The sequence below is a fragment of the Pyrus communis genome, chromosome 5 (assembly GCF_041283825.1).
Source record: "Pyrus communis isolate YQ-2024b chromosome 5, ASM4128382v1, whole genome shotgun sequence".
Taxonomy (NCBI): Eukaryota; Viridiplantae; Streptophyta; class Magnoliopsida; order Rosales; family Rosaceae; genus Pyrus; species Pyrus communis.
The window spans coordinates 4,776,807-4,789,693 of record NC_142569.1 but is presented as its reverse complement, the minus strand read 5'-3'; the positions used below and the strand labels follow the sequence as shown (position 1 = coordinate 4,789,693).

The window sequence follows — 12,887 nt, the reverse complement described above, 5'->3', positions numbered from 1 at the left end:
TCATTTCTATGAAGTTTGATAATTTTTAGAAATAGTTGATTTTTCCGGTAAGTCGGGGCGGCCGATCGCCGTGTACGACGGCGCGTAGGCCGAGGTATTCCATGACTTTCCTAGGCTAAATTTGATTCTCCAATTCTATATGTGATGTCCGATTGATGAATTTCCATCATTACCAAACTTTAATACGTTATAGTATGTAATTTATGAAGATCATAAGAACTTACGAATCAGGAATTCGACTACGGATCTTCCCGAATTGGATTTGTTAGTTCATAAGATTAAACGTTGACCGCCACTTGAATTTGCAATTGGCGAATATCTAATCGTTGGATCGTAATGAAACTTTAGTATGATGTTTTAGAAGCATAATGTGGATCTTTGGAAGTTACGGATCGAAAATATGAGGTGCGGATCTTCTGAATCGAGTTACATAGGGTTGTGGACCCTACCATCGACCTTTGATTGACGGTTGACTTTTGGTCAATGGGTTTCAAATCATTCTAGACCATCCTTGGGGATGTGTTGTGCGTAAGTTACGTGTTCTATCGAAAAGAATTTTGAGTTGTGAATTGATATTTGTTCTAGGCGACGATCATTCGTGACGCCTTGATGTTTGTGTTAGGGAGTTGTAGCGTGGACCTCAGGTGAGTGGGTCTTTTTTCTTTTTATAGTGTGTGTGTGTGTGTGTGTGTGTGTGTGTGTAAGCTTTACGGTTTCTAGAAACGTTTTTTTTTTTTTTTTTTTTTTTTTAATATGGAACTATGCTTTGCTTGCCATGTCGTAAATAAGTTACATTTTAATTATTGCATTGTTACACTTGTGATTTGTATTGTATGATGCTGCAGAGACTCAAGTAAGCTTATGTGATTGAATGGATTGTATTGCATTTGTATGCACACATTTATTTAGAGTTCATTATGGCTGCACCCTGGTATTAGTGCTCCCGCCTGGGGTTAAGGCCAACCTTCATGTGATTGTTCACTTCCCGCATCGCACGCTCACCTTGGATCCAAGTCTGGTGCCAGCCTGTCGTGCAGACCATAATAGGTGGTTCCGACTCGTAGGTGACCTGCGATTTATCGCACAACTTTCACATGATCATAGCACTTGAGCGTACATATTTATACCTAGCATGTCGTACAGGTCACACTAAGTGACTCCGACTCGTGTGCTAACCTAGATTGATGAGCTACAGGTCCAGTCATACAAGTCACGTTAGGGAAGACTTCGACTGGCATACTATTTTATATTGGTTTCATATCTGGCTTACATTTATTATTGCCGAGATATTATGACATGGCATACCTCATTTTTCACTGCTCTTGGGCATTGGTTTTTATACCTACGTAGTAGTATTATTTTCTGGAAATTATATGGGTTTTACGGCGAGGGGTTATAACGCTTTCAAAAGGTTTTTATTAAAACTTTATTTTTAGGCCCACTCACCCTTATTTATCGCCCTTCTAGGTGTTAGTAGCAAAGTTTTCGTACCGATGAGGATTATTGGCAAATCTTGGTGTAGGCAATTATCATCGATGGTATAATTCTCATCCTATTTTACTATATTGTACTTATGCTCTGTCATCACGTGTGAATTGGGTTCATTCCTACTCACAGCGCACTCTTGTATTTAGGCACTTTTAGGTTTAAATTTATTCACATTTTCCACATCACTACACTTTATGGCTTCGTCACCTTCTTGGTGTCGGCCAGCACAGCTCGATTCGGATCCTAATTGACATTCCAGGTCGGGGTGTGTCATTATGTAAGTTACACTTGGCGCACGTGATTTAAAAATCGTAACTAGCACATAATGTGCCTACTTAAAAGGTCTTTGAGAAGGTCTTTGCACCTATGTAAGTAACGCGTAGTGTGCCAGATTAAAAAAAGTCTTGATATCATATGACACGAGGTTTCAATTTATATAAAATATTTTAAGGTCACGTAGTGCTCATGATAATAAAAATGCTTATCACATCCGAGTAAACATGTGCGGAAATGCTAGTATAATTATATAACCATTGACCCTACTATGACTGACCCACACTTATGATATCTGGTGATTATGTCTCCAAATTTTCGATGTACAAAATCAAGCTCATGATTCTAAATAAGGGCACGTTTTTCTCTTTCTTGAATACTATATTTATTAAATAGTTTCTATGTTTTGAGATTTTCTAATATATTTATTCAAGGTTCAATTATTGTTATGGAGTACGTTAGGGCATGTTTGGTACTCTACTTGAATCTAACTTTTTAAACTCAAAAACAATTTTCAAGTTTTAGGCCTTAAAAACTTGTTTGGTATGACTATTTTCAAAAACTGAACTCAAGACTAACTCAAAAATATAGTTTATTATCTAAAAACATAAAAAGTGAGTTTTTAGAGTTGTTAAACTTAAACTCGCTCCTTTCTTTTCTCTCACTCCTCCCCTCTCACTCTAAATCTATTTCTCTCTTTTCTTCTATCTCTCTCTTTTTCTTATTTTTACCTTTTTCGTCTCTCCTCCAATCCGCTATCTTCATTTTCTCGGTTCTTTTTCTCACTCCTCTTCCTCTTTATCTTGTCCAATCCACTCTCTTCTTTCTCTTTCCTCCAATCATCTCTTATTTTCTTTCCTCCTCTCTCCTCTTTCTCCCTCTCATGCGACCCCCTCTTTTTAGATCTCTTTGTCTAGTTTAAGTCGTAAGATTTAAAAATTTTAAATTGCAAACCAATCAAGTTTTTTAGTCTTAAAGAAAATTGTTTTCAAGAAATGTTCTTAAGAACTGTTTTTAAGAAATGATAAAAAATTTCAAATAGGATACCAAACAAATCCTTATATACCAAGATATTTTATCATTAGATTCTTCCTTTATTCAAGGTACGATTATTAAATCTAACGATTAAACTTACACTTATATAGAATACATCCGAGCATAGAATTATCGTTATTTTTAATATACTTTTGTCCGCCGCAACTTTAAGATACCAAAAAGTTAATATTAGTCATAAGATAAAAATGAAAAAAAAAAGATTCTACCCGTGATCATGTTGATGAGGAGAAGTAGTTGTGTTTACTAAAGTGTTGACGTTACATATATTCTCACATGAATTACATATTAAAATTTGGAATGCAATTTCTAGAAGAGGGTTTTAGGTTTAGGGTTTAGGGCAGGTACGGTATCATAAGACGACCAAGCTTTCAAGGGATCAAGTTTTAGGGTTTCACATAAGATTTTGAGTTTGTGGAGACACAAATTAACCACATTTAATGGTAGAAGGACATTCTTACCCTTGATGTCGTGAGCATACCACAAAGTACTCCAAGGAACGTGGCATCTGTCTACCTTTCCAAAGGAAACGTGGCATATGTCTACCCCGTGGGTACAAGGCCTTTAGGTCATTAACGTATCAAAGGTTCTTCGAGCCTACGATATGTCCTGCCATTCGGCCATACCTGTCAATGGTGGCAGGAAGTCAACTCTAAGGAGTCTCCTCTTGGGTGTCTAGCATGCGTTCCTACCAAGAGGGACCTCTGGGACTACTAGTAGGCAAGACTACGGAGACTGCTCACCATCACTAGCAAAACACTAAAGTCTGCCTAGTATGGTCTACAATCTCCCATCTCGACTGCCTGTTAGGATTCATGTCTATAATTAAATAACTAAGTCAAATGGGCAAAAACAAAAATCTTCACTTACTACTCAGAACTCCCTCAATTACATAGTTTCTCCTAAACTATCTATCTGACTTAGGAATTAGAAGCCCTTTGGCGGACAACCTCCCATTTTTCTTGGGCATTTATCGTTTAAGCTAATGAGGTTTGTTATTTTGTAGGTTTGATTTCGTCTATCTAGCCTTGTATGAAATCTGCATTCACATGGCCAATGCCCTCAAGGTTAGGCACCGAGGGAGAATAAAATGGGTAAATAAGTTACATGGATGAAGGTTGTGTGAAGAAATAAGAAGAAGAAGAAGACTATTACCTAGCTAGGTCTTATATTTTTCTTTGGAATCTCTAATGGGCTAGAGCCCACCCAAGCCATGTCTAGATTCATTCCTGAAACTATGTTAATAAATGACAAACACATATGACATTTTATCAACAGTAAATGTTGTAGACACAATGATATATTACGGGTTGTTACCTTTGTATCTACAGTCATGGGTTGTAGCCTTCGTAACTAACTATACTTGAAATTGTCCAATATTATCGATTTTCTCTTTGAGAATGGATACTATACCGGGGTAATCTTACTTGATAGAATGGCGTTAGACTAAGCCAAGGTAGGTAGCCAAAAGAGAGAGAGATATATATGTGTTTATATATATAATATATATTAATGTTGAATATAAGTCTCACATTGAAGAATTAAGGAAAAATAAGTGATTAAATTGGGACAATATTATAGCAGTAAGAAGCAGTGTTCTAAAAATCGGCCTAGGTGCTGGGCGGTGGCCAAACGCTGGGATTAATGCAAAATCGGGAGCAAATTTGAGACAGGGATTAGGCGGGCGCCAAGGCGGCCTAGGCGGTCTGGGAATTTCAATTTTTTCTGTGTTCGAACTTGAGAAAGGATGAATGCAGATTAGCTGTGTTCTGGTTTTTCTGGACTTCATGAGCTTCTGGTATGTGTTCTTGCGAAGAGGAAGAAGATGAAAGAAAATTAGTTTCTCTCTTCCTTCCACACCCATGTGATCACTTTCAAACTATTTATTTATTTATTTTTGTTTCCGTCCATTCAAGTTTGGACAACTAGCATCTTGACTTTTCTGAAAGAAAAAAGGCTGTTAGTCCATCCATAGCATCAAGTGCTGTTAATTTTTTTCTCATTAAAAAAACATAGATTGTTAGGCTGTCAATTCATAGCATCAAGTGCTATTGATTTTTTTTGGACTTATTAGATATGCATTTTATTATTCTTTTACTATTTTATTCAAGGATTTCATACAAGTATCATTTTTTGGGAGTGTCAGTATACACTTATTTACAAGATACATAAGAAATTTACCTAAATCCGCCTAAGCAGCCTAGGCGCTAGGCACCAGCCCGCCACCCGACTAGCGCCTAGCGTTTTTTAGAACCTTGGTAAGAAGTGAGTTAGTGGTCTGTCTATTTGAATATCTAACTTTAAAAGCTTCAACCTTAAGCCAAACTACAAGTTTAATAGAGAAAATAAAGAAAGTTGATGCTAACGGTTCCGTTAATAACACTTATACAATGAAAAATATTTTTTTAACCGTTATTGGGTGCATATTGAATGTTATATTTGAGGGTTTTTATCACAAATGATCCTTGAAATTGACCCTCACCATTAAGATGATCCCTGAAATTGAAAATCAATCAATATAGTTCCTTAAAATAGGTGTCACAAATCAATGTGGTCATTCCATCACAATTCTGTTAACAATTTTGTTAAGTGCTGATGTGACACATAAATAGGCCCCATGAGTCATTTCCTTGAAATTGACCCACGACATTAAAATGATCCCTGAAATTAACCTGCGACATCAAAATGATCCTTGAAATTGATCAATGTAGTCTCGCAAGTAAGTGTCTCAAATCAATATAGTCATTCCGTCATAATTCTGTCAAAAATTCTATTATGTGCTGATGTGACACATAAATAGGTTACACAAGTCTAATTAAATTTTAAAAAAAATTACAAATAGACTTAATAATTTAATAGTTAATAAAAAAAATTGTCAACTCAAAAACCCAATCTTGCAATCACCTCCGATCCTAGTCCACATTTCTCAACTTCATTCGCTCTCTATTCTCTAAAAAGAATCTCAATACATCCATCTTTACACACTTCGACACCCTTCACCTAATTGAACCTGAATCGAGATCACCTTTGGTGACGACTTTGCCCATTGGCAACGATTACTGGAACATTACCGTTAACATTTAGGCGATCAACATTCTCACAATCTTAATTTTGGAGAGCTTGTTCGGCGCTTCCTTAGTGGTATGGCGATGCAAAGAGCGACGAGGTATGCCTTGAGATAATGAGGTTATAATCGTGGTGCATCCATTGTTGGTTGAAAACTATTTCACACCGCCTCTTAGGCCTTGGTTAAGTATCACATCCCGGCTCAGGGCGGATCATTTCCCGGGCTTGCTCTACCACCATAGCACAATATTGTCCGCTTTGGGCCCCGACCACGCCCTCACGGTTTTGTTTTTGGGAACTCACGAGCAACTTCCCAGTGGGTCACCAATCATGGGATTACTCTAGCCCCCTTCTCGCTTAACTTCGGAGTTCCTATGGAACCCGAAGCCAGTGAGCTCCCAAAAGGCCTCGTGCTAGGTAGAGATGAGAATATACATTTAAGGATCACTCCCCTGGGCGATGTGGGATGTTACAATCCACCCCTCTTAGGGGTCCGACGTCCTCGTCGACACACCACGGCCAGGGGTTAGGCTCTGATACCAAATTGTCGTATCCCGGCCCGGGCGGGACCACTTCCGGGGCCCGACTCCACCGTAGCACGATATTGTCCATTTTGAGCCCCAACCACGCCCTCACGGTTTTGTTTTTGGGAACTCACACGAGAACTTCCCAGTGGGTCAACCATCATGGGATTGCTCTCGTGCGCTACTCGCTTAACTTCGGAGTTCCCATGGAACCCGAAGCCAGTAAGTTCCCAAAAGGCCTCGTGCTAGGTAGAGATGGGAATAAACATTTAAGGATCACTCCCATGGGCGATGTGGGATGTTACATTAAGCCTTGTGCCTTTGAGAATTTATGGAAGGGATCTCTCTTCGGAGTAGGCCCTACTATAAGAAAAAAAAATTCATTGTTCAAATTGGTATTTAGACAACTTTTTTCAATTAATTATTAAACCCACATCAACACATAACAATTTTTTTTTTTGCAAAATTATGGCGGAATGATCATATTGATTTGCGACACCTATTTTTAAGGATTATATTGATTGATTTTCAATTTCAAGGATCATATTGATGATGTGGGTCAATTTCAGGGACCATCTTGATGGTGTGAGTAAATTTCAAAGACCATTTGTGATAAAAATTCGTAAATCTTGTGGAACCCATTTATATGCCACATTAGCACTTAATGAAATTTTTAATATAATTGTGACAGAAGGACCATATTGATTTGCGACACTTATTTTCGGGACTATATTTATTGATTTTTAATTTCAAGGACCATCTTGATGGTGGTGGTCAAATTCAAAGACTATTTGTGATAAAAACCCTATATTTGACGAATAAATTTAACGAGTCTGATTTGTTACATGATTCCGAATTCTTACAACTTTGTATGGTTGGTAGAGTGTAACAACTCTTGGTAAAGTCTAACAATTATTTTCTACAAATGTTATTCAAATATTTATGTTCTCTCATATCTAAAAAAATGAAAAGGTTGTGGGTATATTTTCCGGTCAACCTTTTGGGCATGTGGGTATGGACCATGGTGTCGGCGGGGGTGCAAGTTTTCCAGCGTTGGTGACCAATCATGGCGGTTCGGGTTTCTGGCCACCTAAGAAAAGGGCAACTTCCATTTTTTATTTTCATGCACGTGATCAATGCCTCGATGAAATGAGCATGGTGCGCGCGGCCGGAACTCCTCGGCGGATATTTTTTTTCTTCACTGCATCCGTTTACACACCAAAAAATTGGGGCTCCATACAAATGTGGGAGCTATTTTTTTAAGAAGAGTTTAACGACAACCTCTCGGTACTGTTCATTTTAACGAAAAATTATATTTTTACACTAAAAAAATCAATTCTGGTACTATTCACTTTACCCTTTATTTTGTCCTTATCTTTAAAACTCAAAGTTTCAAGCTTTTTTTATTAGTTTTTTTTTAATGGCTTTTTAGCCAAATGGTCCACTAGATTGACATAATTCCTCATTTTGGTCCTTAAGTATATAATTAGTCACTGAGTTTGTCCACTGTCGATCATTTTGGTCATTCCGTGAAAAATATCCATTGAATAAGGAAAAATGACAAAAATACCCTCTATTTTTGTCAAATCATTTTGGCTCATTGTTATTAAATTGAGGGTGTTTTTGTTATTTTGGTCTTTATTAACAGAGATTTCATAGAATGACCAAAATGATTGACGATGGTCAAACTCAGAGGTCTGTAATATCGATTGCAAATCTTAGGAATCAAAGTAAAAAATTATGTCAATCTCATAAACCATTATAACTAAAATGTCTTTTTCAATTTCCATCAATTAAAATGACAGAAAAGAGAATATTTTTGTGGTGGGATTTAAAATTGGCATGGTTTGGCAAATGTTTATAGGGCATGGCCGCAATGGGACACGATATTAAAAATTACAATTATTTTTTTGGTACTACTTAATTTAATGAATCAAAGGGCCTTTTGCTTAAACTCCCACGATATTAAAAATTACAATTATTTTTTGGTATGACTTAATTTAATGAATTAAAGGGCCTTTTGCTTAAACTTTAATTAATAATCTGCAGAAACCTTTTAATTTGTTTAATATATAAGATTAGAATATTTGACAACCATATTGTGTAACTAGAACGAGAAGTACGTGTATGGAATTGTAACTAGAACGAGGAGTACGTATAAGTAGCCGATGCCTTCGGAAGATAAATTTATGAATCAACCACCATGTATTCTACTCATGCTATTACGTGATGAGTGCTAAAGGCGGAACACTAAGTAGTACACATGAATGCATGCATGTTAAGTCTCCAATTCATATTTTACTTGTATTATTTTCTTCATTTGTGCACTAACTCGCACCACGAAGAATATAATTTATTTGTTAAAAGCAGCCCGCCTGAAAAAGCAGAGGATCCGAATGCAATGTTTCTTTCTATTAACAATTGATAGACGTTTCAAGCAAAGAAAAAAACAAATTGACAGATATATTTATTTTAATTTTCATTAAACCTCACGGTTTCCTTCAGTAATTATAAGTGGAAATAATGATTATTTGAAGCCAAAAACACAACTGACATTCTTGTAGGACTCTTGAACTAAATATTAAACATAAAGAGCATCATAAAAAAGAGAAAGGGTGTGATCCTCGTGGCACTGTGTGATTCTTAATTTATGTGTTATTATATAAGCAAATGTTAAAATTTAGGGTTCGTTTGAAAGTGTTTTTAAAATGATTGAAATCGTTTTTTATGAATATATTTTTGAAATCAATCCATAGTAAAAATCCAATTAGATTCTGTAAAAACACTTAAAGTGCTTCTTGTAAGAAATACATATATGATGGTTCTTCCAAAAATAACTTCATATGCTTTTGAAATCAAAATCAATTTCACCAAAACACTTTCAGTCATTTTAAAGATACTTCCAAACGTGCCCTTATATTTTATAAAATATCACTTAATAGCTGCATATATTATGATTTTAGTACATTTGTAACACAATGTAGCCGTGTGGTAGGTATACTGAAAATTTTCTAAATGCTAAATACTATATGGCTCCTTTACATGAGCCATTCATCGTTGCATGTCAACCACAATTTGACACCTTTAGAAAATGAATCAGTAACAATACAAAATGATAACTTTATGAACACATGTTAAACCGTAGTTTGCATATAAAGAGAAATAAACTCCGCATGTACGAGCAACCAAATATTTTTGTCACGGGAATAAACTCTTCTGCTTGAGTATTTCTTTTTTTTTGTTTGTTGCTCTCAAGAATTAAGCCCTTGATTTCTAAGGCATTTTAGGCTGCCCATAGCATATGAAGTGGATTGGCTTTGATTTGATATCCCACAACTTGAATATCACTCAAAACTAAAGGTTCTTACCATTCCATCACATATGGACACAAAATTACATGAAAAAATAAAAAGAAAAAAGAAAGACGAATCCGACGTTTTCGACAAATAGTGTGAGTATGAAGCAGCTCATGTTCAGGAGGGAGCTGAACTAATCCAAAAAGCTAGGCAGATACAGAGAAACCAAACTTCTTTGCCACGATTTGTGTCCCAAACCGAGACAAACAAGATTGCAGCCTAAGCTTTGAGCTTAACCTAAAACCTAACTGCAACCTAAGAACATGCATTATTATGTCCCTTCCAAGGCCTTGCCTACCGGACCTACGTAGTTCCCATGAATCCAAACTTCAGGAAGAACAAAAACAAACAAGAATGACCGAATTCCGCCGCTTGCTTTCCATGTTAACATAGAGGACAAAGCTAGTCCTACCTTTTGGAGTCAACACCAAGGCCACTTAGCATCTCTCCATGTACAAAAACGATCCCCGCTGTTAGCTATACATCCTTGACCATTTCCTTCAAGTTGCAGATGCCGTTTATCTTCACCAAATCCAACAGCCGGACAGCATTGAAGTTTTTCATCACGTACCAATGCTTCCTCCCTATATGCAGGGTTGGAGTACCTTGGATGTTGGACAAATTAAACATTTTTCCACCACAGTTTGAAGGCCTGAGATACAAATGGTAATAGGAAAACATCAGTTGATTCAATGTTTGACGGATACGCATCCTGCTGACACAATCTCAACTTGGAAGAGTCCATTAAATCTTAAATTAGTTCCTAAGTTTAGCAACTGCATTTAGTAACCGAGCTTGCTGCAAGTAGTTACTCATGAGGGTTTTTTCTTTTAGTTAGATTACCAAGACCAAATAAAGCAGTATCTAACTATACTTACATGCCAATAAATCCACACTGCAACTTTATGCGGCATCAACCAGAAAAAACAGTGCGTGATCAGATGCCGAAGTTGAGGATACCCTTTTGGCTTTTAGGGTAGCTGTGAAATAATTGCCAAGGTTTGGGTGTTGAACTGAAATTGAAACAAATAGATCATCTTCGGGAGCATTTGCCCTGATACTCCAATTCCCCAACATATCCTGCAAATGTCATAAGCGGTTTCTCAAAAGAGTCAAATTCTTTTTGCTTATTAGATTTTCGATTAAGTTAATATCTGCAGAATGCGCAAAGCATACAAACCATAAAAAAATGCATTACTTTTCAGTAAAACTCAGTTAAAATGGTTGATCACCACAGTTTGTCAATTCAATTAACCAGAGTTTTTAGAACACTTTTTTCCTATTGATGAGAATGGAATGTGTGAAATTCCTAAATTTCAACCAAGTACCAGCAAGAAAACATCTATCAGAGGCCAGGAATTACATTATTACTATAATATAAAATTTTCAACACTAGTTCAATTATATTCTCTTTGGGCACGATTATTATGAGAGCAAGACGTTTGGCCAAATGCCACAAAAAGACTGAGGTGTGGTATAACCGTACAAGTAGCCGATGACTACAAGTCAAAGTAGTGTTCCGGACTTCATCTTGCCTTTCGGAAGATAAATTTATGAATCGACCACTATGTATTCTACTTAATTATGCTATTACGTGATGAGTGCTAGAGGCGGAAAACTGAGTAGTACACACTTGGTATATGACAAAACATTGACAAGAGTCGAGAGAATATTATAGTTTACTTGTTTCTAGAGAAAGCCTAATTAGTTAATCATGCGGTGGTAGGAAGTTCCTTAGCTCAACTGAAACGACAGCAATTTATGGGAGCCGCAATTTATGGAAGCCCGTATCGGCCGGGAGCTAGAACCGCAACAACACGATGGTCGACGTTGGATACAATTAACTTCAAAATCTGGTGCTTAATTATGTTAATTCTAAATTTCTTTGACCTTCGCCTCATCGTTAGCCAACTAATACATTGGTGAATGCATGCATGTTAAGTGGTGCATGCATGTTAATTCTAAATTTCTTTGACCTTCGCCTCATCGTTAGCCAACTAAGACATTGGTGAATGCATGCATGTTAAGTCTCCAATTCATATTTTACTTGTATTATTTTCTTCATTTGTGTACTAACTCGCACCACGAAGAATATAATAATGGAAGTTTTAACGAAAAGCCCACGATACTGTTCACTTTAACGAAAAATCACATTTTTACACTAAAAAGTCAAATCTGGTACTACTCACTTTACCCTTTATTTTGTCCTTATCGTTAAAACTCAAAGTTTTCAAGCCATTTTCATTAGTTTTCTTTATAATTTATTAGTTAAAAGCAACATGCCTGAAAAAGCAGAGGATCCGAATACAATGTTTCTTTGTCACATCTCGGCCCAGGTGGGACCACTCTCTGGGCCCGCTCCACCACCGTAGCATGACATTGTCCGCTTTGGGCCCCGACCACGCCCTCACGGTTTTGTTTTTGGGAACTCACACGAGAACTTCCCGATGAGTCACCCATCCTGGGAATGCTCTCGCGCGCTACTCCCTTAACTTCGGAGTTCCTACGAAACCCGAAGCTAGTGAGCTCCCAAAAGGCCTCGTGCTAGGTAGGGATGAGAATATACATATAAGGATCACTCCCCTGGGCGATGTGGGATGTCACAATCTACCCCCTTAGGGGCCCAACGTCATCGTTGGCACACCACGGCCAGGGTTAGGCTCTGATACCAAATTATCACATCCCAGCCCGGGGGGGACCACTTCCCGGGCCCACTCCACCACCGTAGCACGATATTGTCCACTTTGGGCCCCGACCGCGCCTTCATGGTTTTGTTTTTGGGAACTCACACGAGAACTTCCCGATGGGTCACCCATCCTGGGAATGCTCTCGCACGCTACTCGCTTAACTTCGGAGTTCCTACGGAACCCAAAGCCAGTGAGCTTCCAAAAGGCCTCGTGCTAGGTAGGGATGAGAATATACATATAAGGATCACTCCCCTAAACGATGTGGGATGTCACATTCTTTCTATTAACCATTGATACACATTTCAAGCAAAGAAAAAAACAAATTGACAGATATATTTATTTTAATTTTCATTAAACCTCAAGGTTTCCTTCAATAATTATAAATGGAAATAATGATTATTTTAAACCAAAAACACCACTAACATTCTTGTAGGACTCTT

The 12,887-nt window shown here is 37.3% G+C and overlaps 1 long non-coding RNA gene across 1 annotated transcript; it reads right to left on the bottom strand.

Moving 5' to 3' along the window:
- Positions 1-9,720: 9,720 nt before the first annotated feature.
- Positions 9,721-11,369, bottom strand: LOC148696600 (uncharacterized). The gene is made up of 2 exons (XR_015962322.1): positions 10,639-11,369; positions 9,721-10,412 (listed from the first exon to the last, which is right to left on the bottom strand). It is a non-coding gene; the product is annotated as an uncharacterized LOC148696600 (long non-coding RNA).
- Between the last annotated feature and the right edge of the window lie 1,518 nt (positions 11,370-12,887).